The following is a 27,526-nucleotide window of genomic DNA, read 5'->3' on the forward strand; positions in this document are numbered from 1 at the left end:
TTTTCAGTTTGTAGACATTATTTGTGGGTGAAAATCTAGCCTAACAAATATTTTGTTATTTTAACACACTTTATGCTAAGTAGTGTGCTAGGTACATTCACATATGTAGTTCAGTTTTCCCAACCAGTTTTTGAGATGATGATGATCATTATTTCTATTTTTTTAAGAGATGAGGAAGTTGAGACTCAGGTGTTTAAATTAGCCTCCACCAACACAGCTATTGTTTAGAAGAGCTAGGCATTACACCCAGACCTGGGTAGTTCTCGGTTACTTTTATTTCAGTTTCACCAAATCTGCCCCAAATCTTGAAACAAAGATAGAGTCAGTTTTCATTACATTGAAGATAATCAAGAAAAACATTACTTCTCCTTCCGTTAAATATATATTTTTTAAAACTGTCCCGCGGTGTAGAAAAAGTGACTTTTTTAAAAGACTTGGAGCAAGCTTTCTTCTCAATTAGGAATTCTGTATAAAGGAAGTGAAATGTCCTTGAGGAAGACACTTCAGGCTTCCAGAATAGTGTTTGCCAGTAGTAAGAGGGGCAGTGATGGGAATGTGGAGGGTGGTGTGCACAGAATTTTGTCACGTGACCAGTAGCATATCTGCTGGCCAGATGCAGAATGTTGATTTTGCTTTGTAGCATCAAATATTCTAGCTGCGCTGACAGATCATTTCAGAGTTCACGTGATCTGTGTATAAGCAATTGTGTTTTCGTTTCAAGTTTTTTCCTGATGTTTAGGCACCAGAGGATGAAAAATCCCCATGTACAAAACATGCATCGAAAATGATTATTCATAGTGCAAAGAGAACTGAATTGGGGGATGGAGTTTTAGGGTTTTTGGTTTAACCCTATCCCAGTCTGGGACTTGGTTTCATTTCATTGTTCTAAGTCTGCTTTTTATATATAAATGCTAAAACATATTTAATATATATATATTTAATTTATATATATAATTTATATAATATATATAATTTATATATATATATATATATATATATATATATATATATATATATGTTTTTCTCCTTTAAGGTTTAATTGCCTATGCAATATTGATGAACAAAAAGCAATTAACAAATTTTTATTTTTTAATTTATTATTATTTTTTAGGGATTTTATTTTTAAGTAACATCTACACCCAGTGTGGAACTTGAACTTACAACCCCGAGATCAAGAGTCGCATGCTCTACCGACTGAGCCAGCCAGATGCCCCAATAAATATTTAATAAAGGGTAGTTTTTGTCATGTCATTGATTTGCCACCATCATCATCTTGCCCTAAAATACTTTCTTTTATTTTTTTTTAATTTTGTAATTTACATCCAAGTTAGTTAGCATATAGTCCAACAATGATTTCAGGAGTAGATTCCAGTGATTCATCCCCTATGTATAACACCCAGTGCTCATCCCAACAAGTGTCTTCCTTAATGCCCCTTACCCATTTAGCGCGTCCCCCCCTCTCACAGTCCCTCAAGTAACCCGCTGTTTGTTCTCCATATTTAAGACTCTCTTATGTTTTGCCCCCTCCCTTGCCCTAAAATACTTTGTTCCCTTGATGGGATACTTGGTGACTTTTTATACCAGTCACTTAGTGTGTGTCCTTTTTTTTTTTAATTTTTTTTCACGTTTATTTGTTTTTTTTGAGAGCAAGAGCGACCATGAGCAGGGGAGGGTCAGAGAGAGAGAGAGACAGGATACGAAGCAGGCTCTATGCTGTGAGCGTAGATCCTGACGCAGGTCTTGAAAGTAATGACCATGAGATAATGACCTGAGCTGAAATCAAGAGTCGGCCTCTAATCCAACGGAGTCACCCGGATGCCCCAATGTGTGAGTCCCTTTAAACAAAGCATGAATGAAATGGGCAGACTTCCACTATGAGACAGTTGGATAGCTGATATTTAGCTGATGGGGTAGAGATCATCACCAGTCCCAGTGTAGACACTGGAGAACTCGAGAAGCAGGAGTTTCAGTGGCAGCCTCAAATCTGGGGTTATCTTTTTATATTTCCCTCAGTTCCCTTACACTAACTTAATACAACTGCTGTGTGCCTGGGAAACAGAAGGAAACAAAATAGCCATATTTCATCCGTAATATCAGGGTTTCTCAACCTCAGTGCTAATGACATTTTATGGGTGCTGTCCTGTTCATTCTGGGAGGTTTAACAGCATCCTTGGCCTCTACCCGCTAGATGCTAGGAGTAGTGCCTCCCAATTGTGACCATCAAAAATCTCTCCGATGACCTCTGGGGAACACACGACCTTGGGTCGAGACCCACCGTATTTACGATGCAGAGTTTTTCTGTATTAGTGTCCCTGTCATTGGGATGCTTCTTACAACTGCTGACCTCCTGTAATCGGGAGCAGGCAGGAGTGAATTTTCCTGTTGTGTGAGTGGCTTCGTATAGGAACAAGCTGACTCTTTGTCATCATCAGCCATCATCATTTACACAGGCTCTGTTCTCAGCTCACAACAGTCTTGACTGCAGTGCAAGTCTGGATACCAGATTAAGGTGAATTTAAGTGCCTCCCCGTTTGAAGAACTTTGTGACTCTATGACAGAATGAACCTCCCTTTTGCAAAGGGCCAGCTTCATGCCCCACAATAATCAAATTGCCTGATTTCAAGCCCTTTAAATTCATCAAGGGATGGTTTTGGGAGAGTTGTCAACCTCTGCCTTGCCAGAGTGTAATCTTGAAAAATAAATGTTTCAGCTTGAGTCTGCAGTCTTTTCCTCTGGAATGTGCTGTTACTGACAATACCCTGGCTCTGGTTAAAAACTTTTTTTTTTTCTTTTTACTTACATGACTAGTGTTTATCTCTACCTTTTGGGGCCCAGATGGCCCCACCCCTGCTCCCTAACTGAAATTCCCTTTGGTGTTAAAGGCATTTTGTAACGTGCTCCCTGAGATCTAACGCACAGAGTGCAATGGTTGCTAAGAAAGAAAAGAAGTATATTTAAGCTATGGTGTATGTCATGAGGGCTTCCATAGAGTGGATGTGTTTCTCTTGTTATCTTCACTTGGCTCTTCCATAAAATGGGTCTGCAGTGGATGGCAAAAGGGCACAGCTGAGTTTGAGACCCACTGTGAAACGGAATACGTGTACATGTTCTAAAGTATACAGTCTTGGTCCACAAATTGTAAGCAAAGTACCAGGAATGTTTTTCCATACTTTGACACATACCTGGTGAGACGTCTATTGCGGCTGATGCTCAAAGTCCTAGAAGGAGAACCTTAAGTGGAGGGACATCTGAGAGATTGCATGAACTCACCTGAACCACCTAAGATTCAGCTGTAGATTTCTCAGGGAAACTATGACCTTGTGCTGTAAATATACATTTATTTATGTTTACAGCAAATGTAAACAAATGTGATTTGTTGCTAAATTAATAAAGCTAAGAGGGGCTACTATTGAGCACTTAGTGTATACCCAGGCACGGTCCTGAGAGCCCTGAATATCAAATTAAAACTGACAGTGGGGGAAAAACAAAAAAACAAAAAACAAAAACTGACGGTGACCGTGGAGGACTGACCAGCACTACCCACGATTGCTATTCCTCTCTCATGGGTGAGAGGCCTGAAGCACAGAGAGGTCAAGTGGCTTGCCCATCCTGTGTGGTTAAAACGTCATTGTCGAAATGAGCTCTTCTCGGCCTAGCCACGTGTATTGATGGATTGAATATCTTCATTTGTTGTATTTTCACTACTGTCTCACCCCTTGTTATCAAACAACTGTTACCTAGAATACTGGGCTTGTGATTCAGTTATGGAGTATTCAGACAGCACAAAATTTTAAAACCTATTTTGCTGGAAGGTTCTTTTTTTTTTTTTTTTAAACCTTTTTTTTTTTTTTCAACGTTTATTTATTTTTGGGACAGAGAGAGACAGAGCATGAATGGGGCAGAGAGAGAGGGAGACACAGAATCGGAAACAGGCTCCAGGCTCTGAGCCATCAGCCCAGAGCCTGACGCGGGGCTCGAACTCACGGATCGCGAGATGGTGACCTGGCTGAAGTCAGACGCTTAACCGACTGCACCACCCAGGCGCCCCGCTGGAAGGTTCTTAAGGTGCAGCTGGGGATTAGTGTTTTCTGGCTTCCTCATCCAGTCCCAAGGTCCACTCCACCCTCACAAGCAGGAAATAAAATCCCACTGGATAAGAAGTTGCAGATTTTTCTGTCTCTCAGATATGTGGTCAAGGCTGTGCTCTGAGAGTAATACTACAACTGGCAGAAGCTGAGAAACTAAATACATTTTTTCATACGATATGTAAAGTTTATCATATTTTAATGTTGATAAATAAAAATGTTAATGCCTGTGGCACCTGGGTGGCTCCATTGGTTAAGTGTCAGACTCTCGGTTTCAGCTCAGGTCCTGATCTCACGGTTTCGTGAGTTCGAGCTCCAGATTGGAGTCTGTGCCGACAGCATGGAGCCTGCTTGTGATTCTCTCTCTTCCTCTCTCTCTCTCTCTCTCTCTGCACCCCCCACCCCCCAACGTGTGCTGTCTCTGTCTCTCTCAAAATAAGTAAGTAAACTTAAAAAAATGTTAATGCCTGCCTTGTCTGAGAAGTTTGGAATGGGGAACAGAGGAGGATTGTAATTTAGAATTGATTTCATGAAGACTTAGGTTCGAATTAAGAAGAATGAAGGGAGCACCGTCCCGTACTTTTCTGGGGGACTATTTGATGGCGAGTCTGCTGCACCTTCACAAACGTTCTCTCTCGCCACTTGAATGGCAGCGTGCCTGTTTCCCCCAGATGGGATGCTTATCCAAAGGTAAGGCAAGTGCAGGTACATTCCACTGCCATGGAAGGGAATTAGCACTGTCTCGATTTTGTAAATGAAGAGGCCAAAAATACCTGCGCTCAGTCATGAGCACTGCTTAGTGCATCACTGTGCTATTTTGGCACTGCTCTTTTCTGTTGCTGAAATTTGAAGTCATCTGTTTATTTTCAACTCTGAAAGACCTTTTCAAGCCTGTTAAATTGGTAGGACATGAGCTTGCTCTTACGTTAGAGTTCCTTTCGGTATCTTACCTCTTCTAGAATACTTTTACCGGATGATCGAAAATTAGTGAAAACATTTGAACAAATTTAGACACGGGATGATGAGAAATGACAGCTCCTAATACAGGCGAGAGTGTTGTGCTCAAATCCCTTCTTGGGGGGATGTGTGCTCTGGTTAAGTCAGGTAGACTTTCAGAGTTTTCAGCAGAGTTCTATCCCTTTGTAGAAAAGGCTCACGTTTCTTTCAAAAACCACCAAAGTGGACTGACTAGGGTGACATTGCTTTTATTACTGGTGATAATTAGTCCACCTTAATCATGTCAGCATTTGGGCTTTTGATCCCTTGCTAATTTGTGGGTCTATAAAGGAGATAAACTTTCGCAGACTAAAGGTCAGTTTTGTGGATGGCCTGTGTCATGAACATCTTTTCAAAGTATGTGGAATGATTGTTGAAAAAAATCCCCAACAGGTAATGAAGCTACCTTACAATGGAAGGGACTCGTACCTGCAGACAGCTGAGGTACTCAAGGGAAAAATGTCAGTGATGGTTGGGAAATCTTCAAGTTGGGGATTGCCCAGATGAAGGTCAGGAGGTACATGTATCCATTAGGACTTGTTCTGGAAGATATAACAAAATCCAGGATGAATAGTACTGATGCAGAAATTGGAATTTATAGGCTAAAGTCATTGGAAAGTCTGGACTTAGTTCTGGGTTTCAGCTTGACTAGGTCTGTGTGCCTCTGCCTGGATTGGCTTCCTTTCTTTGTGGGTGTTTTCCTTGTAAAGGTCTCTAGCATTCAGAGGCTTAAAACATCCTTAGGGTTAGCAATACTAATGGAACAGGAACTCCTTTTCGTAACATTTCCTATAAGGGTCTTATCCTTGAACCAGTCCCTCTCTGCATTCAGAGAGAGAAATATCTCTAATGACTAGTTCTGGATTTCTGCCTGCCTCCTTTTTCAGAGGAGGTCCTGACACCTTGCTTGCCTTTTGCAAAAAGATGGAGTATGGATTGAAGAGAGTTCCCCCAATGGAAACCTGAGTGTGTCATCAGAGAGAGAGAATTGATGCAGGCTAGGCAAGAACAACACCTGTTCTACAAGGGATCAAGAAGGAAACTGTGGTCTAGTCATTCATTCCTTTACTCATCTTTTCAACAAAGAATTATTGGGCATTTCTTAATGGCCAGGGGTTGTTTGAGATGCTGGGAGTTCCAACAGTACACAAAACATCCCCCAAACTCTTTCTTCATAGAGCTTCTTACATTTTCATACTATTGTTGCCAGGGTCAAGAATGGAGTAAGTTCTCCAAATATGGAGTGATAGTTGCTATAGATACAATAAAGGGCAGAGGAGTTGATTGGATCTGGAGTGGCAAAGGTAATTGAGGGAACTAGAGACTGCGTGTATTAGAGAAAGGGAGAAAAAAGGTGGAAAGGTTTGAATACCTCTCAAGTGGAAGCTGAGGGCGGATACCTGGAGCATTTTATAAGGCACAGAGGGATTTAGCGTATGTGTGCAAAGAGTCTTTTTGTTAATTGGGAGTGAGAGCTTAATGTATTTACCTTTGAGGATGCAGTCATGATACTGTGTTATTTTAGATGCTTCGCCTGGCCTGGAAGAAGCACTGAGTTGATGATCTAATAGCTTGTTACCCTGTTAATGTCTATGATTATCTTTGTCACAGTGGGAATACAGCTGTCAGGGAAAGAGAAAGGCATTTCTTCTTCACTTTCAGTAATGGAGCTCAACTTGCTAGCACTCCAAAGAAATAGCAAAGGTTCTGAACAAAAAATATAAGCAAAATAATGCCGTGGGACCCTAACGTATGGTAGATTTTATTTTTAATGTTATTTATTTATTTTGAGAGAGAGCATGCAAGCAGGGGTGGGGCAGAGAGAGAGAGAGAGAGAGAGAGAGAGAGAGAGAGAGAGGTTGAGAGAGAGAATCCCAAGCAGGCTTCATGCTGTCAGTGCAGAGCCTGATACAGGGATCCATCTCATTAACTGTGAGATCATGACATGAGTCCAAATCAAGAGTCGGATGCTTAACCGACTGAGCCACCCAGGTACCCCCATGTGGTAGATTTTAATGGCAATGCTCAAATGGTCTCGCCAGTGGCTTGACATCCCCCCCCCCCCGCCAAAGGTCTCTGTTGTGTAGAGCATGGCCTGATGGCTTTACAAACAACAACTAAAACAGGTGTGATAGGGCTTTCTGTAACTGAGAAATAAAAAAAAAGGGGGGGGGGATTTAAGTGAGCAAATGGAAAATTAAAAAGAATATAGTTTTTCTTGTCGATGGAGACAGAATGAGGATTCTGGCGCTGTTTATTGTTGGAGGGGTACAAATATGGGAAGGATGTGGTATAGGCTGTCTGATTGAAGAATAGTAGCATCAGAAATCAGGTCTTTGGAGGAGAATCAGGATCTGGGCATTGTTAGGGCAGAAACAGTAATTAAGGTGAGGCTTTGTGTGACGCTTAGTTCACAAGGGCCCCGGGTATCTTAACCTTTGGCACAGCTCACCCTTCCTGGGAACCAGCAGTGTCCTAATTTTACATTTGAGGAATTTGTGACAGAGCTAAGTTTCCACAGCTGGTAAAAGGCAGTTCAGGCAGTGAAACCGAGGACATTGCCCCTTTTTCTGAGCCTTTGGTTTTTGACCACTGCCTTGAATATCTCATATCATCTGGTTAAACCTTGCAAAGGTGACCCAGGACCCTGCCTCTAAGGGTTCCCTTGAATGGTTTTGCATGGTCTGTAAGATAAAGTCTTAAATTACTTTGCATGGATTACAAAGTTCTTTCTGAACCAGCTCCTGCAGGTACTTCCCATTGCTTGCACCGAATTGTTCCATCCTTCCTGACATTCATTTAGTTCACCTCCCTCCCCAGTCCCAGCGGCTGCCATCTTGTTTCCTGTTGTGCCCATGTGATTTTGCTTTATACCTCTGTTATGAAAATTATGCCTCCACTTGTCTTTTTCCATATGCTTGGCTGTTGGAGCTGTGGGGAGTTTCAGTCTTGCAGAAGTTGTATCTTATTTTTTTCCCGCATAGTAGGTATTTGATGAAGTAAATGCTGAAAGAAAACGTGTCAATGGTAGGTTTGAGAGGGTGAGTAATTGTTGGTATTTCTTGTTGGATTGAAGCCTCCAGAAGAACTTCAGGAGCAGCAATCATGCCTTTAATGTTTTTTATTAATATTAAAAAAAAAATCATTGACTCAGGGTTCTTTGGGTATGGTTGTGTTAGGGACAGGTTGCACTTCCTTTCTTGCACGTCTGGTAATTGGATGAAAAAATCTTCGTTCACCTGGGAAATCTTGATTCGCACCTGAACTGGCTGATTCAGTCCTCGTAATTACTTCATCGTATTTGTGCTTGCCACAGGAAATGTGAAATTGGGTATTTTTAGAACCTTAGGTTTAAATTATTAATATAAGGAGTCAAAAACTAGAAAGAGAGCTCAGGTGCTACATGGCATGCTATATTCATAAACATTTTCATGTTGAAGAGTGGAACGTCCTGGGATGAATCATGTGGGTTTGCAATAATCCTTTGTCCCGTGGTGCGGGCAAGTACTTCCTGTGGGGATGAACCCAAGAGTCTCCAAGCCTTGCCATCTTTCCCTTCCGGCTCACTGTATGTGCAAGACTTGCACTGCGGGAACTTGGAACTGGATAAAAACTCCTTTTCTTCCGTAGCGCAAGAGGCCATGGATTGTACCATAGTTCTTAAAGACAGTAACCGTTGTCAGATGTGATAACGCAGAATTTAGGAATGCTTCAATCATTGTTTGCCTATCATGATCTTATCTTTCCTATTGGGAGAATCTTCTTCCTCTCCCATTTGAGCTCATTCAACTAGTTCCTAGAAATAGAAGTGACAATTTTTTTTTTACATTTATTTTTGAGAAACAGAGTGAGACAAAGCGTGAGTGGGGGAGGGGCAGAGAGAGAAGGAGACACAGAATTCGAAGCAGGGTCCAGTCTCTGAGCAAGCGATCAGCACAGAGCCTGATGCGGGGCTCAAACCCGCAAACCGTGAGATCGTGACCTGAGCCGAAGTCGGATGCTCAACCGACTGAGCCACCCAGGTGCCCCTAGAAGTGACAATCACTTCTAATCTAGGGTGGCCAGTGTTTTCTATAGGGGGCCTCTTCTCTGACAATTGAGGAAGTGTTCCTGTTGGACGAGGGATAGTTCCTCCAACTGTGGCTTTTCGTGTTCTTGGTTTCATAACAATTCTGTCTTTTCAAAATTTGCTTGGAATACGTGTTTCTTTAACCTATTTAGGCTATATCTTTGTGCCATTTTGGAAATCTATCCTTTCACTTAGTATTATAGATGTCACATCAAGGCTGCAAATTTCCCTCAGGCAGCCCTTTCAGAAACCTTCTTTATCTTTGTATAGTGGCGGGAATTCTTTACATGTTTAGATCTGGATCATTTAGCAGCAGGATGCCTCCCAGTCTGCCCTCCTAGGCCTTCCTGAGAGCAGAGAACTCACCGACTTTTCCTCGGTCTCCCCAGAGCCCATTTCGTTGACTGTCTTCTGTAGGCAATCTACAGAAAGTGTTTGCAGGGGATTGAATGGGCAAGGGTATCTTCTGCGCGACAGTTTACTAACGACTGGTTTTTTGCTAAGTGCCTGAAGCGTGTGCTCTGCTGAATAGAATTGTTTTCGTGAAGTCCACTTTGTCTGATTGAATTAGCAAATAACGCAAACCAAATTAAAAAATGGTAGCAGCAGAATCTCCTCATTCCTTAGACCTCAAAAGTGGAGGTAGGCCATGCTTAGCACGTTTAGGAAGGACTGCAACCCCCAGTGCCCTGCAGGCAGCCACCAGTGACCTCACAGGACCATCTTGGCATCTGGCCTGTCAGCCAGGATTGTCAAGTTTTTGTGGGCACTTCTGCTTTGCGCAGTGAAGGGGAATTCTTTGCAGTTTTGTGATCTGGGAGTGACAGGCCGTCATTGTAACCACATCAAGGCCCTGGATGATAAAAGGGTCGAATCATTGTCATTCATTAAATTCGTTTAACTGTTGGAATTCCTCTAAGGATCCAGATGGAGGTCCCTTCTCCTCTCACTCTGTGCTCTATCTCCCCAGGCAACCTTATAATGGCTTAAATTACCATTTATTCCAGCAGCACACTCAAATTGATATTTCTGGCTGAGATCTCCTCTGTGATCTTAGGGCCTGGAGAGCCTACTTCTTCCCCAAGACACCTTGACACCTTAAAACCCAGCTCGGTATTTGCCCCCATCGTGCCTCTTTACCTCCAGCCTACTCCCTTCTAGTCCTTCCTGTCCCACGGAGTTGCAGAACCGCAGGTCCCTTAGTCCATTTGCGTCAAGTTTAAGCCTGGGCTTCCTTTCTCCCTGTCTTCATTCACCATCACCTAATACCCCTGAATGTCTCCCTTAAATCCATTTTTCTTCTCACCACCACTCTATGATTGATAATCTCTGGCTTAGATGACTGTAGAAGTCTTCGGACATCTCTCAGGGTTCGCTTTCTTGTGATCCCGCTGTGTTGTGCACAGAAATCTGGAATGGTGTTTAAAATGGAAATGTGATTGTGTTACCATCATAGTGACTGCCTTTTAGTGGCTTTCTGTCAGTCCGAGTATACCTTCTAGGATGCAGCAATGGCTTTTCTTTGGGATCTCTCCCTGCCTACTTCCTTTGGCCCACGTCAGGTCTGCAGTTTCCCCTGCAAGCCCTAAACCTGCAGCTGATCCTACTTGAAACTCCTTCACCACCACCCCCACCTCTGGTTTTGCCTTTCCACTAACTCATGCATCAGGACTCACCTTCCTTCGCCACCCCCATATAGGTCAGAGGCTTACACTTTCTCCCCGAACTGTGCACCACCTTTGTTCTGCTACTGACTGTTAAGGATGGCTTATGAGGGGTATAAAAGAGAAGGAAGGTAGTGACATAGGCATTTGTGTGAAAGGAATGGCTAGAAAAGGAGTTGAGGGTGTATGCCTTGCTATTGTTGACTTTGTCCTTTAGTATTTGAAAACTTGGACCTGATCTGATAAGGCTACATAGTGTATGGTTCCATATGTATGATATTCTGGAAAAGAGAAAACTATGGAGACAGTTAAAATTCCAGTGTAGAGGGGCTCCTGTGTGGCTCCGTTGGTTAAGTGGTTGACTCTTAATTTCGGCCCAGGTCATGATCTCATGGTCCGTGAGTTGGAGCCCTGCATCAGGCTTTGCACTGGCGTGTGGAGCCTACTTGGGATTCTCTCTCTCTCTCCCTCTCTTTTTCTGTCCCCTACCCACCTTTCTCTCAAAATAAATCAATAAACATTTAAAAAAAATAATAAATAAATATATATATATGTGTATATATATATGTATATATATATATACACATATATATACACACACACATATATATATATATATATATATATATATATATATATATATAGTATAGATTAGGGGTCACCGGGGTCTGGCAGGTGGTAAAGGGATGAGTGGTGGAGCAGAGAATTTTTAGGGCAATGAAATTACTTTGCGTGATACCTTGATGGTAGATACAGGTTATTGTATATTCATCCCAACCCACAGACTGTGCAACACTACGAGTGACCCCTAAGGTAAACTGTGGACTTTGGGGTGATTACAATGTTATCGGCGTAGATTCATCAGCTATAACAAACACACCACTCTGCTACAGGATGTTGATAACGGGAGAGCCTATGCATGTGTGGGGACAGGGGATATATAGGAAATCTCTGTACCTTTTTCCCAATTTTGCTGTGAACGAAAGTGCTCTAACCTCCCTCCTCGTTCCCCCGCAAAAAACTCTGGGCAGAACCCCTATTATCAGTGCCTCTGTAGAAATGTGAACCCTTCTGGATACCAGGCAGCATAAAGGTTTACTTAAGGGCACCCTAGTAATTAATGTTGGCTACTGCAGCGTGGTAATCAAGCAGGGAAATACACGTGATTGTTGTGGTTGTTCTGTAGGGGAGGAGTGATTCTTCTCACGGGCTGGGTGCCTTCCCTGCTGCTCTTCTAGTTAACATAATTTCTAGCCCCAAGGCTCACTGCTGAACTTTCTCCTCCAGTGTAGAAGGACTGTGGAGATGTACGCTCTTTTAACTCATCCCATTCAACTACGCTGAGAGTGGGGGGAAAGGGAACAAACATTCATGCGTTTAAATAGCACATATGGGGGCGCCTGGGTGGCTCAGTCAGTTAAGTGGCCGACATCAGCTCCAGTCGTGATCTCACGGTTCGTGGGTTTGAGCCCCACGTCAGGCTCTGTGCTGACAGCTCAGAGCCTGGAGCCTGCTTCGTATCCTATGTCTCCCTCTGCCTCTGCCCTTCCCCTGTTTGCACTCTGTCTCTCACTCTCTCTCTCTGTCATAAATAAAATAACGAAAAATTAAAAAAAATTTTTTTAAACAGCACATGTAATTCCACTGGCTACAATGCTCTAAAGCACACGTTCTCCAGAAAAAGGGTGAGGGGTCATGTATAAATCTGCTGCTTTCCTACATGCTGCATCCTCTTCCTATGGTGACTCTCTGCATGTGATTCTGAGATTCAAGCTACGTCTCTTTCCCACCCAAGGCCAAGTTGTAAGCCAACTATTGTATTGAATGCTCCCTGGATAAAGAGAGATGGGTTGGAACCCTTTGTAGAAGACAGGCTGATGGGCCTTCCAGTCGTCTCTCTAAGGGATTTTGGAGGGTGCTTTTGACGATACTCTATTTGGTTTCACATTTTGTGCTGACTTTGGCACCTACATCCCATCCATGCCTAGACTTCCCACCCCCACCAAATATACTGGTCCACTGCCCAGGTGTGAGTGCATGCGCAAATCCCTCCTGAACTCTTGTTTGAGTCTCATCTGTAATGATGATATGTTGGAAAAAGTATCAGTGCTAAATGTGCACATGTTTGTTTTCAGTGTTGAAAGAGGCTGGGCAGGCAAGGGTGTTGAATTACAGGTTCCCTGACTCTTAGGGCTGGGAAAGCCATAAATACGATATGTTCCCATCACCTTGATGGACTGTATATGATAAAATGATAGATAAAGGCAAGGTTGGCTTGTAGAGCTTTTTTATTTAATGAAGTAAGCAATAGGGACCTGCAGAGATTCATGGAGGAGACGTTTCTTATAACCCTGAAAAATGGCACACTTTGGGCAGACGAGATTGGAGAGAGGAGACTGGACTCAAGAGAAGCAAGGGGGAGAATTCAAGATGATTTTTCAGATACTGACACTCATAAGATACTTCCCTTTATCCCTTACGAAATCCATTACTTTTCCTTGAGCTAGGTTATAGCAGTGATCCACTGGAAATATTTTGTGGTGAAATTATGAGATTCTGCAGCATAAAGTAGAAAGATCAGGAGATGCACAGGGAACAACATCTCAATGAGATGTGGAGCGGAAGACTTAACAAATCAGATGGGCAAAGGAGATGCTTGAAGAGAAATCAATTCAGGTAGAAGCGATGCAGGCATCAGCGTTTGATTGAACAACACCAGCCTATCCTGGGAAACTTCGCTAATAATGGTCGAATCAAATCAACTTTTGATACACTCTTATAATCATAGTATTATTTCAATTTAATGACCATAGGTACTGGCATCTCCCGGCAATTAATCTAACATTAACCCCATCTTAGTTCTTGGATATAAGCTACAAGTTTAGGCATTAAACATGATGGATAAGAATGACTGACTGCTCCGTACCTGTGTATATATGTCTTATCCATGAACTTTATTAGTTTTTTCCTACTTCAGTCGTTTTCAGACCTTCATCTAGAAGACCCAAGTCTTTATTATTTGTGACCTGATAGGATGCTAGATGTTTCTAACTGGGAAATGTTAATGACCACTTTTTTTTATAAGAAGTAAATGTTGTACAAATTGAATTTTAATGCTTTCCTTGTCCCAGAGGAAGCTAGAAACCATTAGCTAATGACGATGGTAATGTTCAAATTGTTTTTAATTTTAAAATAATATTTATAACGTGCAATACTATGGTGCCTCATTTTGGACCTAGGAGAAATTTATCAACATCTACATAAATGTGTGTGAATTAGGCACTAGGAATAAACCAGCTTAAAAGTACAGCTTTGGCTTAAGTCTGTTTATATGTATGTGTGAAACTTGAACGATACAGGTATCTGGCTAGAAGTCTGCCTGCTCAATTATAAATGAATGTCAAATTCCCCTACAGTTAGTTACCCATTATTGAAAATATCCTTGTCTTAAATTTACTTTGGCAGGGGAATGTGCTGGGTGATTATCATATAGGGTTACTCTGGGGAGTTAAAGATTTATATTATGTTTTAGTTTCGCTGAAATCATAGCACTCGTAGGCACACACGTATCTGTATGTATATACAAAAGTGCTTGAGAAGTTCTTTTTTTTAACAATAGATGTTTTTAATATTGTCTGAAATAAAATAAAAATGTTCTGTTTCCTATCACTGTGGAATGTCACAGGATTCATATCTTTTTCTTCACTCCCAAAATAGGTAACACAACATAATATGTTATACTCATTAAAGAACAGATTTTCAGTTTCAGAGATAGTTGCCAAGTTCATTATTTCTGGGAAAAGGAACAAATACTAACCCCGTAGTTTTAACTTGAAGACAAAAGAGCATATGAACTAATGAAATGTATTTATTAAAATGGAAGTTTCTGTCTTAGATTGTCTTGTATGTTTTTATTTCCAACAGACATAGGATTCCCACCCTCCAAACAGTGCCATGAGGGATTTTTTTTTTTTAACTGTAAGAGAGACAGAGACAGCATGAGTAGGGGAGAGGCAGCAAGGGAGGCAGAGAGAGAATCCCAAGCAGGCTCCATGCTGGCAACACAGAGCCCAGTGCGATACTCTAACCCACGAACCATGAGATCATGACCTGAGCTGAAACCAAGAGTCGGATGCTTAACCCACTGAGGCACCAGGCGCCCCACCCACGCCCACCACGAGGAATTATTTTCAATTTTTGTTGCATTAGTTATTCACATTGCATATATCACCATAACATTCAACCCTCAAACACACATACACACGTGCTCACTGCGTACTCACACATTTGTTCTACAGGGACGGAGGGTAATAGAAGAAGAGACAGTTATTAACACTCATGTTCCAGCTGTGTACAGAATCCTCTCAGAACCTTCTTACTGCAACGTTCGGTCAGACTTACTGCGTATCATTTCCCCTCAGCCCTGCTGTTTGTTGCAAAAATATTTAACAAGGATCTAGTAGGTCACAATGTGGTTGGTATAGAGACACCCAGTAGGACTGATCACTTACCAATTCCTATTTTAACAATCACCTCAACGTTCAACTCTGTGGATGTACCGGACACTGAATCTGGAGGTTGAATGTAGGGATATAGCAAATAACCTAAGGGCAAAAAAGCATGGTTACTGGTATGTTAAAGTGAGAAATATACTAAAACTTCTGTATCTGTATGTTGAGATTTTTTACTGGTCAGCAGTCTAAGAGTGCACTTAACCTATCTTTCTTTTCAGAGCCCTGGCAGGAGATAGTGACATTTCCGATCGGGCTGGTTATGGGACATCCAGGAGGGGTTTTTAGTTACTGGTGATTTAACCATCCCTTTGTCCTCGTCTCCGTGTCCTCCTGCTCTTTTTAAACATTCATTAATGAAATCGCTCTGTGTCATAGCCATCTCTATGATTTGCTTCTTGTATTCTGTTGACTAGTTTAAGGTATATAGGAAGTTGGGTTGAAAACTTGTTAGCATTCCACATTAATATTACCTCGAAGTCTCTCCCTTGTATTGCTAAATCACTACAAATAAAAACTTGTATGGTGATGCATGTTGCTCGCCTATAAATATCACCTGAAACAGAACAAATAAAGCTGTGTATGTTTTCCTGGGAAGAGTTGAGGATTAATGCTAAATTAAAATATTGTCACACAGATTAATGTAGTCATACCCACCGACAGTCAGTCTCTGATGCCTCTCTCTTTATGGTGAACACTGAATAATAATTATTTTATGAAGGTAGTGCATTGTAAATATTTATAAACAGAAATGTAAAACAGTGAGACCACAGTGAATAAATTATTTTGAAATATTTTAAAATCCAGTTTTTCTACGCTTTTTAGTAAAAAATTATTCATGGTGATCAATATTTCTTTCTCACTTGCCATCTGCTCTGCTTCTTTGGCTGTGCAGTTCTAGGTGAATGATGCACTGTGCTGTATGTATAATGCGCTCCGCAAATTTATTGACTCGGATGCAGCGGGTTTACGGAGAGCATGCAAACATGTAATCACTCAGCGCAGGTCTTCTGATGTAGGTAATTGCCAATTCTTTCCCATCCCTGAGAACAATTAGGTCACCATCAGACTTACAGCAGGATGCTTTGCATTCTCTCTACACGTAGGTGGCATTCAGAAACGTCTCCACCAGAAGGTGGAAGAAGCGCATCCCGCATCTTCCTGGAGTGACGGGTCCGGAGAATTTTGCTTTGTCTTTTGGAAGCAATTTCGTATTTTCCCTTTGCATCTGGGTGAAGATCCTCTGTTGTCCTGCAGTTCCGTTTGAATGGATGTTTCAGCAGTTAAGTTTTTGCACTATCGAATCCGCTCCCCCGAAAGCCTCAGATAAGGTCTTGGGGGTGAAGCGATGGCACTTAGGTGGTTTGGCTACCCCTCTCTGAATCAGAAAGCAGATGTCTGCAGCCAGTTAATAACCTGTGACTCTTGTACTTTCCTTTTCATATCAGGCTTGGAGGATTTGCCTTAATGAAGTTTACGTGTTTTGTTGGGTTTTTGGATATGCTTTCCCTTCCCCCAAGCAAACCATTATAGGCATTGTTATTAATTAATTAATTAATTAATTAATTTCTGGCATTTTGCTGGACCGGTTATAAATAGTCAAGGAATTTTCTTGAATCAGGTAAAATAATAGCTACCTAGGGATATCGCTTGCGTGTGAGGACAGTTGAGGGTCAACGTCTTAATGCTTAATGCTGCCTCTCCTTGTGACGCCATCCTTGCTTCTCCTAGTTTGAACTGATCACCCTGTTTTGTATGCTTCCCTAGTTATGGTTTATCATTGGCTGTTTTCTTTTATGAGTCTGCCTGGCTTACCTTGCCTTTATGATTGCCTCGCTACTGGATGGCAAGGCCTTCAGAGACAGGAACTGAGTCTTACTCATCCTGGCTTCGCTTTGCAGAACATGGAATATGAACTTGATAATTACTTGTTCAGTTGGAGATGGTCAAATTTTCTAGACTAAATGCCCTCTGAACCCTCCTTGTATTAGTCAAGGACTATTGGGTAGCAAGAAAGGAAATCTGCGTAAACATGCTTTAGGCACAAGTGGGAATTTCTTTGGAGACTGTGGCTGTGTCTCTGAGACCCAAGCGGCAGGTGTCTTTCTCTCTTCCTAAGCTCCTGGAGCCCAGAATGGTCTTGCCTTTTATTATTTAGAGAATTCTGCATTCCATTCATTTAATGTGTGCTTGAGCTGAGCCCTGCCCTGCTCCCCACCTTCCAGCATTCTCCTTGTCCTTGTCTTCTATATTGTAGGTTTTCTTCAAGCTGTTCTGTGTGCCCAGACTGCCCTTCCCTGAGGCACCTGGGTGGCTCAGTTGGTTAAGCGTCCAACTCTTAGTTTCGGCTCAGGTCACCATCTCACAGTTCGTGGGTTCGAGCCCCATGTCGGGCTCTGTGCTGACAGTGTAGAGTCTGCTTGGGATTCTGTCTCTCTCCCTCTCTCTCTGGACCTCGCCTGCTCATGCGCTCTGTCTCTCTCTCTCTCTCTCTCTCTCTCTCTCTCAAAAATATAAATAAACTTAAAAAAAGAAAGGAAAAGACAGACTGCCCCTCCCTCACTGTTATGTATGGGTCAGGGCTTAGCTAAAATGCCCACCTCCTCCAGAGGCCCTGTACAGTGGGGAGCTCCGCTGAGAGTTCTGCTTCGCATTCAACTTATTTCCGAAGTGTTTTCCTTCAGTGTGGTTGCCTATGTTTCCGCTTGCTTGTGTACTGCTGCCCTCCTCCTCCACTAGAATGCAAGCCCCCAAAGCCTTAGACCTTCTCTGCCTTGTCCAACTTGGATGCCAGTGCTTGGGTTGCAGCGGGAGCCTCATAAATGCCTCCTTAACATGCAGTTGTCAGGTTGGCATACATCTCCCTGAGGTGCGACACAGCCTCCTTTTGAGCGACTGAAACGGAACCCTGCGTTAGGCCATCTGCATCAGGGTGATAAATTCCCCGTGTGTATAGTCAGCTGCCCTGCCATGAACGTAGCGCTCCATAATGTGCATAATATAATCATTTAGCTTTTGGGGTTGTTTTTCTGCATCATTTGATCAAGTCATAAACTTAAGTTATGAAGTCAACTCTCGAGACTGAGTCTAAGTAAAACAGATCAATGGGATCTGTCTCAGGAACAAGAAATGTAATATACTCTGTTTGACAGCCGACTGGAGTCATTGTTTTTGCTTCCCAAATGCAGGACTAATCATCCAGATATGACAAAGGTGTTTGTTTTTTGCTCTTGTTTTTTGTTGAGCAAGATAGAATTTTGTGAACCTCCCTTCTGGATTAGAGGATGAGATGGTTTGGGGCCCTTTACTTTTAGAAGTGAGAAATTATAGCTTTGGGGCGCCTGGGTGGCTCAGTTGGCTGAGCGTCTGACTTCAGCTCAAGTCGTGATCTCTCGGTTCGTGGGTTCCAGCCCCACGTCAGGCTCTGTGCTGACAGCTCAGAGCCTGGAGCCTGCTTCGGATTCTGTGTCTTCTTCTCTCTCTGCCCCTCCCTTGCTCACACTCTGTTTCTGTCTCTCAAAAACGAATAAATGTTAAAAAAAAATTTTTTAATAAATAAAAACAAATACACATTAAAAAAATAAAATTAAAAAACAATTATAGGTTTATAGTGGGACTTGGGAGGTATCACACATCCCTATGTGCCAACTAGTGTCTTGTACCAACTCAGGTACCCAGTTTCTCAAATCCCTACAAGGAATTTGAAGGGCAGCCAGTGGTGTGGGTAAAAACTGGCACTCTAGAGACTAGGTTCAAGATCTTGCCCCTTCATTAATCAGCTCTGTTAGCTTGGGCAAGTTATTTCATTTATTAGCGTCTGTTTTTCATATGTAAAATAGGAAGAATAATATTATTGCTTGAGCAAGGATCCAGTAAGGATTCATTAAGATGCTGTGGGTTCTCGAGGTGCATGGCTGGCTCAGTCAGTAGAACATGTGACTCTTAATCTCAGTGTCTTGAGTTCAAGCCCCACGTTGGGCATAGAGCCTCCTTTAAAGACGAAGAAGGAGAAGGAGAAGCAGCAGCAGTTATATATTCTGAACACAAAGCCAGACAGTGAAGTGTTTTATAAACTTTGTTATCACTGTCCTCATCTTTGTCTCCCCAGGAGACCTTTAAAAGGTGCTACAGATGTTACCTGGAAGGAGGCCAGGAACAGGGAAAGGTGGTACTTATTTATACACACAAATACTATTTTGGGGCAAGATAAACTTCCATAAACATGGATTGATTCATTTGTTATTTATTGCTTTGAATTATTTCCAAATGATGTCTTTGGGGTTAGTGCCTGGGGACAGGCTGGTGTGTGGTTTTCCCTCAGCAGTGGGGATACCTTATGGCTTCCGTACAGACATCTCAAAAGTCTAAAATTGACTTGACTAACCAAAGCAAAAATAAACCACCTCACATCACTTTACTGCCCACCTCAGATTGTGTTCTGTTTTCCTGGGGGGAAATGTGGCTTAATGCTTTGTTTTGGCCCCTAAACGATAAAATTTAGGCACATATCACCCTTCAAGGGCTGAACACTATTCATCTTGACGGCTTCTGTTTGATTCACATACTAAAATAAGATGGGAAAAACCCAGCCTTGTTTGAAAAATCTTCGGTTTTTCTGGATCTGCCTGCCTTTCTTAATTTCAGCAATGACTTGGAGAGTGAAGTTGCTCTCCTTAGACCAGCTGTTTTCAAAGTGTGGTCCCTGGACCAGCAGATCAGCATCACCTGCGATCTTAAAAGGAACACATACTCAAGATCCCACTCCAAGGCTTCTAAGTTAGAAACTGTGCAGCAACCTTTATGAAACCTTTTTGATGTTGCTTACTCGGGAGTGTTTGAGAAGCTCTATTTGAGCTTGTGCTTTGAAGTTCTCCACAGTCCCCACCCTTCCTTGTAATCATGCCCCCAGCTCCACTCACTGAAGTTCAATTACCTTCCTGGTACCTACAGGCAATTTTATCTGGGGACTGGTATGGATTTTAGAGTAGGTTTGTGTGTGTGTTGATTTCTGTTTTGCTTCAAACAGATCTGACACCTTAAGCTTTTGAGTTCCCAAGTGTCTCTAAACCTGAGTGAGAAATACACAGTAAGAAGGATATGCCCCTAAGAGTATGTTTAATATTGTGGAAGACTGTTGACAGCTGTGTTGACTCTCAACACAAGATCAAGGATAATAGACTATCTAAAAGGCATATATTAATTTTATTCCTTAAAACATGAGGGAATCATCTCTTCCTAAGTACACTAGAAAACTGGGGTTTAGATTCAGGCTTTCCCTAGCTGTAGAATCTCAGGAGCTTTGCTCCTGAGTGTGTGGTTGGAGTGAACATATTTAACCTCTCTAAGCACAGCTTTCCACATCGGTGAAATGGGTATAAGATAGCCTGTCTCAAAGAGAAATGGTGAGGGTTAAGTGATGTGTCCACAGGAAACTTCTCCTTAGCTTCAAGGTTCATTTGCAGTCATGTGTATCTGGCTTTTCTGAAGCATAAATACCCACATTAGAAAGTATGGTCAAAACTGGCGAACTTATTAATTGATTTATCAATATGCTATATATTTATTAATTCATACATTAATCATTTATGTGTATATAGTAAGGCATATATGACTCACTTTCAGTTAATGTTTTTTGAGTGCTTATTATATATCAGGCAGTCATTTAGGGACTGGAACAACACAGAACCACTCAGACTATTCATAGTTTTATGGTCCTCATGTTCTAATTTGGAGATGAAGAGAAGAGACAGTAAGCAATCATATGAATAAATGGATTTTGTGATTTCACTTATTCTTTCAAATAGCATTCTATACAGTACTTTAACCACAGTAGTTCATTGAATGCATCCAGGGAACGTATAAATAGCTGGAAAACAAACTTTATTAATATAAACGGGGAGTGGCACCTGGGTGGCTCAGTCGGTTGAGCATCCATCCGACTTCGGCTCAGGTCATGATCTCAAGGTCCATGAGTTCGAACCCCGCTGTTTTGTGCTGACAGCTCGGAACCTGGAGCCTTCAGATTCTGTGTCTCCCCCTCTTTCTGCCCCACCCCTGCTCGCTTGCGCGCACGCTCTCTCTCTCTCTCACACACACACACCCCCACACACACATTTAAAAAAAAAGATATTAAAATATAAATGGAATTGCAAATATCATGCTGAACCTGCTTCAGGAGGCATAGACCACAACGATTAATGTGTTATCTTTTCAGGAATAAAAACCTAAGTTGATGGGACAGAGAGAACAGTTTTACTCTATAATCGCTAAAGTGGTTTGGAGACTTTCCCAAAGATATTGGCAGGATGGCTTTATAACATAAACCATGACTTCAAGAGGATAAAATTAATCCGTAATCCTCACCAAGATATAAAATGGTGAATGATGTAGGAAATGTCATGGGGAAGATCCCTTTTGTACATCTGGGGACTTTCTTGAGTGGTACCCTCCCCGCTTGGTATCCTCTCCTGGGCAGCATTATCCTATGTCTTTATTTATTGTGGGGTTATGAGTTAATCACCCACCCCTGCTGCCTTTGTCATAGCAAAATGTTAGTTGGAGAGCAAAATCCCATATCCAATGTTGGTGAGTTCCAAATTGCTAAACTGCCCTTCTCTGCAAGGAAAGTGATACGACCCATTCTGTGTTTCTCCAGGCGCCTATAAAACCAATAATTCTCCATTCATGTGAATCTCCTCTTGTCTTTATTGCCTCAACCCCCTTTTTCCACTTTTTATTATAGTTCCTTTGTCCTTCCTTGTTGTGTCAGGGCTTTATACGCGTGGCTCAGCCTGAGCTTGAGGCTTTGTTCTCTCTGCTTTTTTAAAGCCTTTTTGATGAGTCGCAGGGTAGTTCCAACCCACACTGTTGTCATTTGATCGCATACCATCTCACTGACCTAGAATTTTAGAAGAAAATGTAGTCTAGATTAGATGTGTTTGAATTATTCAGCCTTTAAAAAAAAAGAAATCTAGCTAAAATGAAATAATTGTGTCTTTAGTAAAGAATCCAGGATAAATAAATACGATGCTAAGTTGAAGCTTTTAGGAGGGACCCATACTCATGAGTAGAAAATGTACGAGTTGGGGGCACCTGCATGGCTCAGTCGGTTAAGCATCCAGATCTTGATTTTGACGCGGGTCATGATCTCACATTTCGTGAGATCGCGCCTCATGTCTGGCTCCGTGCTGTCAGCACAGCCTGCTTGGGATTCTCTGTCTCCCTTCTCTCTCTCTTTCTGCCTCTACCTTGCTCGTACGCACGAACAATCTCCTCCCTCTCAAATTAAATAAATAAACATTAAAAAAAAAAAAAAAAAGGAAAAGGTACAAGTTGTTTTTAAGTGGGTTCCTTCTAAATAGGGGCTTCCTACCTATAAAAATAGGGGTTTTGGTATGCTCAGTCATCTCCCGGGCCTCCTGTGTATTCTGTACAGTGTAGTCATAGTGTTGAGAGTATTAATAGGTGATACTCAGTATTTCACTCTTTGCAAGGCACCGTTGTAAACAGTTCCCTTTATTCTACTCCTATGAGGTAGGTGCTATTATTATCCCTATTTCTACAAACAAGGAAAATGCCCCATTTCTACAAACAAGGAAAGTGCAGAGAGGAAAGTGCAAGGAAAGTGCAAAGAAAGTGCACAGTTGAGATTCAGTGGTCTGGCTTTAAAAGTCATGGTCTTTATCACTAGGCTATGCACTTCTTCTTTCCTTACGGAACTTCTCATCTAGGGGAACCTCATCCATAGAGTTGTATTTTCAGGACTCACAAAGCAAACCTGTCCCAGAGCAAAAGGCAAGCCTTTGTTCTAGCTCTATCTGCATTACCACCGACTCTGAATTAATGGAGTTCAAAGGAAAGAGATTTAACCGTAGTTACCAGGCCTCTGCACCTGACATGTGACTTGCGTGTCAATAAGGTCTTCCATATTGACTGACACTTACATGTGATGTTTGGTTACGTAGTTTAACTTGGGAAGCAGCTTGCATGCTTAACTACCTGCTGGTGAAATTTTCGATGCCGTGGAATGTGTCAGAACCAGTGGAGCGTTGCAAGTTAATTACTTGTGTGCGCAGCAGGCCGTGCTGCAAACAGGCAGCCACCAGCCATTGGAGAATGAGACATTACTTGAGACACCAACGTTGGGCTGTTAATGAGTCATCTTGAGGAGCAGGGGATGGGGAATGTCAAGAAGGTCACATATGGCCTTGTTCTGATGGCACGTTTAGGCTGTGAACCAAACCATTGTTTTAAGTAGGGTGCATTGATGGGAGGTTGACTTCTGGTGGCACCGGTGGAGTTATGTGACAGGGATTTGGTATTCATAATGCCACATCAATTTCATAAGAAGAACATGTGGTAAGATGATTAGAGCCACTGGCTTAGCTCCCATTCATTTGTCAGTTTGTTTTTCACTTACTCATTCAAGAAAGATTTACTGAGTGCCTCTTACGTGCGAGATACTTCTGCTATACTCTATGGAAACAGTGGGGAGCAAAGTGGACAGGTGGCTCTAGAATTTCTGTAGAAGATTCAGCCACTACACTCTGGGTGGATGTTGGAGCTAGCAGGATTTGTCTTGTGGCAGCATGGCTATAGCAAACACTTTGCTTTCACTTGGCTTCTGTGTTTATTTAGATGGCTTTGGGGAGGGCCATGGCCAGTGTTCTCTCTTAGATGTTTCTTGGAGATGCCATGAAACATACTCTTGGTTCTGGTGGGAAGTAGGAGTTGTCACAAACACGATAGACTCCCATTCTTCCAACCGAATGAATGAAACTAGGTTTAGTGGCCCCAAAGGAAAGCAGTGTGGTTTTTCCAGAGCTTATGGCAAAGTAACCTGACCTAGAATGGAGGACAGGGGGGGTTTCCTTGAGGAAGTGATTCCTCTGCTGTAATTCAAACATGTGATACAGAGCCTGGGCTTGACCTGGGTCATTATGAGGTCAGACACAAGGCCTACTGCAGGTATCACGGGGCTGACCTCTTTCCATTTTCCTAGTAGGGAGGTGGGCCCGCCCATGGGGGCTGCTGATTGTCTCTCACATTGAACTGTAAAGCCTTTCTAACAAACAAGGCAGAATGGAGTGTTAAAAACCTCCATTAGAAAAATTGTATTATTACTCATGTTATCAGCAAGACTTTTAATTCATCTCCACTTTTCCAACTCGCTAATCTCTGCTCTACTTGTCAGAAGTAGCAAGAAATATTAACCCACCTTAGGAATGGTCTCAAGCCTCATTTCAAATGTTAGTGGTGCAACTAAACCCTCAGTGTTGTCTTAACTCAATCGTAGATGTCTAAATTCATTCCCTTGCTGAGAAGGAAAGGTACACAGTTAAAAGCAGAAAAGGGCTAATGACATAATACTTGATAAGCATGGCCTTCTGATTAGAAGTAACATTCTTCCAGATTTATGCATATGACTGTCACTGAACACTGATTATAAATTTACCTAACTTCAACAAGTTCTTTCTGTATTGGTTAAGATATCTTGTGTAGGGATGCCTGGCTGGCTTGGTTGGCGGGGCGTGAACCTCTTGATCTCGAGGTCGTGAGTTCAAGCGCTATGTTGACATAAAGTCTACTTAAAAAAACAAAAAACAAAAAAGATAGCTTGTGTATCCTGTCTATTGTTGTAGGAACATACTCTTTGAAGTGGAATTTTGGGTCAAAGCGAATGGATACTTTTAAAGATGTATATGTAAACAAGAGATTGTGTGTGTTTCGTGAATACATGTGTATGTGTATATATACAGATGGCTCTTAGATTTTCTCTAGTGGGCATGTAAATGAAGTATTTTCAGTAATAATAAAAATGTATACGACTAACTTCAGTAGGATCATCATCTTCCATGGAGAACTAGGAATGGGAAATAGGTATGTTAGAATATATTAAGCCTATTTTATTTGAAGTTGAGTCTGATTATGGAAGGATCCCTGGACATCTTATTCTTCCATGAAGTAACTGCTTCTGACATTGAGCTAAGTGATCGATACTGTTTGATCATAAGCAAGTACTGCATTTGGCTATTAAAATGAACCCCTTAAAGGTACAGAATTTTATTTTGTCACACCTTCTTGGTTGTAGCTGGTGTTATAATCATTGTAGATATTTGACTTCGTATCGTGCTTTTCCTGCTTGGTGTAATCATTGCCTCTGTTTCCGAGTTACGTTCTACTCCACCAGATGATGAGACTGGCTCATTTTGGGATAGGCAGTTGGTATTCCCTTTTTGTCATTAAGACAAAGGCATGAAGCATATGTGTGCCTCGCTGTCTTTCTTTACTGAACTGGGTTTTCTTGAGTGCTTAGATTCCCACATATGGACTCCCTGGGCTTAACTGTGAAACCTGTGAAGACATTAATACATATTGTGAGAATTCCACCCAAAATATTTGTGCTAAATTGTAGTGCCTCTAGCATTGTCTAAGAGCACTCTGCCCTTGCGGTGGTGGTGGTGGTGGTGGTGGTGGTGGTGGTGGAAATCTCTAGTGGTGTCTTGTGTGAGAACATCCATTTGATAGAAATTCTGAACATGGTAAAATCAAAGTGCTATTTTTGAGTTGTCTTCGGGCTGTTCACTTAAGCCCTCTCAACTTTCCTTTCCTCACCTGTTAAACAGGTGGTGAGGGAGGGTATGGTAAAGGATGATTGTGGTGGAACTGCCAGGGATGGGTGATGCGATTTTAGGGGAATTACTCAAAGAAAATAGATGGTCCACAGCTGGTCCACCATCAAGAACGTTTGTAGGTTAGTTATTCTCATAGCTCACTTTCGTTTAAACTCGTAAGTCCTTCTGAGACATGGTGTCTCTTCTCCGCACATTTTATTGAAAAGTTGATGTCATGTATGATGAAGAGTACAAATGAGTCTCCGATTTACCAGAACTTGTATTCTTACTCCATGTGACTTTGATTTCTTCGTGTATCAGTTTTCACGTCTATATAATGGGAACGTAATACCATATTTGACACAGGGCGGGATGAAGAGTAAAATGAAATGTTACAGGCCAGTTGCCTTGTTCAGTGAGTAGTTCAGTAACGGTAGGTAGCGATAGCCACAGCAAGGCTGGCGGTGGTTGTATGCACAAGAATTGTGTTCTCCATCGTGGCAGAGAGTCTCATCCCTCAGTAGTGTTCCAGTGTACTGTGGATCAGAGCTTGGCAAGAAGAGGCCCTGGGAGAAACCTGGAATGAATATTTGCATCAGTGAATGCATAATAAGAGTAGTGAATGATTATTGGTGTGTGGTGAGTGAATTAATTATTCTTCTTGGGGAATTTTAATTAAATACGTGAAATAAGAAGTAACAGTTGGGCACACAGTAGTCCAATGCTGAATTGCGTGATACAGTTTCTCTTTCTCGGAAGAAGTACTGAAGAAGACGAAGAAGGAGAGGGGCAGGACATGGGCAAGTTGGTGAGTGGCGTGTGATCAGGGAATGATTTTTTCCACAGATACAGTGCAGACTCAGTGCCCTTCATTCCCTCCATCTTGCACGTGCTTTGCGGCCCCTGGTGAGCACATCTGGCCTTCCAGGACTAAAACATGTGGCATCTTCCAGCTGCACATAGCCAACCTGGGGAGCAAACCACCTGGCCTAGTGTGTTTCCTGGCTGCCGCGGGGGAGGAAAGATACAGAATGTTTTTCTCCTTGGAAAGCTGCAGTGGGGAGATGTACATGGCTCTGTGCTCCTCAGTTATATCTGTGTGGTAGATTTGTTTACATGGTTGTGCAAATTAATATGAACCAATATGAGATTGTTTGGGGGATTACTTTTCAAAGTAATTTGGGGATAATTTTGAGGCCAGCCTATCTCCAGCCTTAGATAGATTCCTGTCATTTCTTTTTAGCATAGATAATTGTTCATTTGACTCCAGTCGTAAATATTCTGAAGCAAGTTAGTGAAATGACAGTTTGGGGAACCATGTGAGGTTTATCTTCCGGTTGTTAGTGTTTATAATGTCAATTCAAGTTAATTGGACTCACCAGCGTGGAGTATCTGGGTGACTTGACTTTTGGATGGTGTTGACAAACTTCATTTCTCATGCGAAAAAGGAAAGAGTGATTTTGGCTTCTTTGTCATCTTCTGACTCCTGACTGTGTTTTTGTGTGTTAAGAAGACCGTACTTAAGGTGTTTTCTTTTTCTTCCTTGCTTTTAAGAATTACCAACAAAGAAATGCAGACCGCAGAGAGT

The 27,526-nt window shown here is 42.0% G+C and overlaps 1 protein-coding gene across 6 annotated transcripts in view; it reads left to right on the top strand.

The window, feature by feature from the left end:
* The window catches only part of PTPRG (protein tyrosine phosphatase receptor type G), a 719,983-nt gene that overhangs the window by 366,577 nt on the left and 325,880 nt on the right, over nucleotides 1-27,526 (top strand). The window lies entirely within an intron of this gene.

Source organism: Leopardus geoffroyi, chromosome A2, assembly GCF_018350155.1.
Source record: "Leopardus geoffroyi isolate Oge1 chromosome A2, O.geoffroyi_Oge1_pat1.0, whole genome shotgun sequence".
Taxonomy (NCBI): Eukaryota; Metazoa; Chordata; class Mammalia; order Carnivora; family Felidae; genus Leopardus; species Leopardus geoffroyi.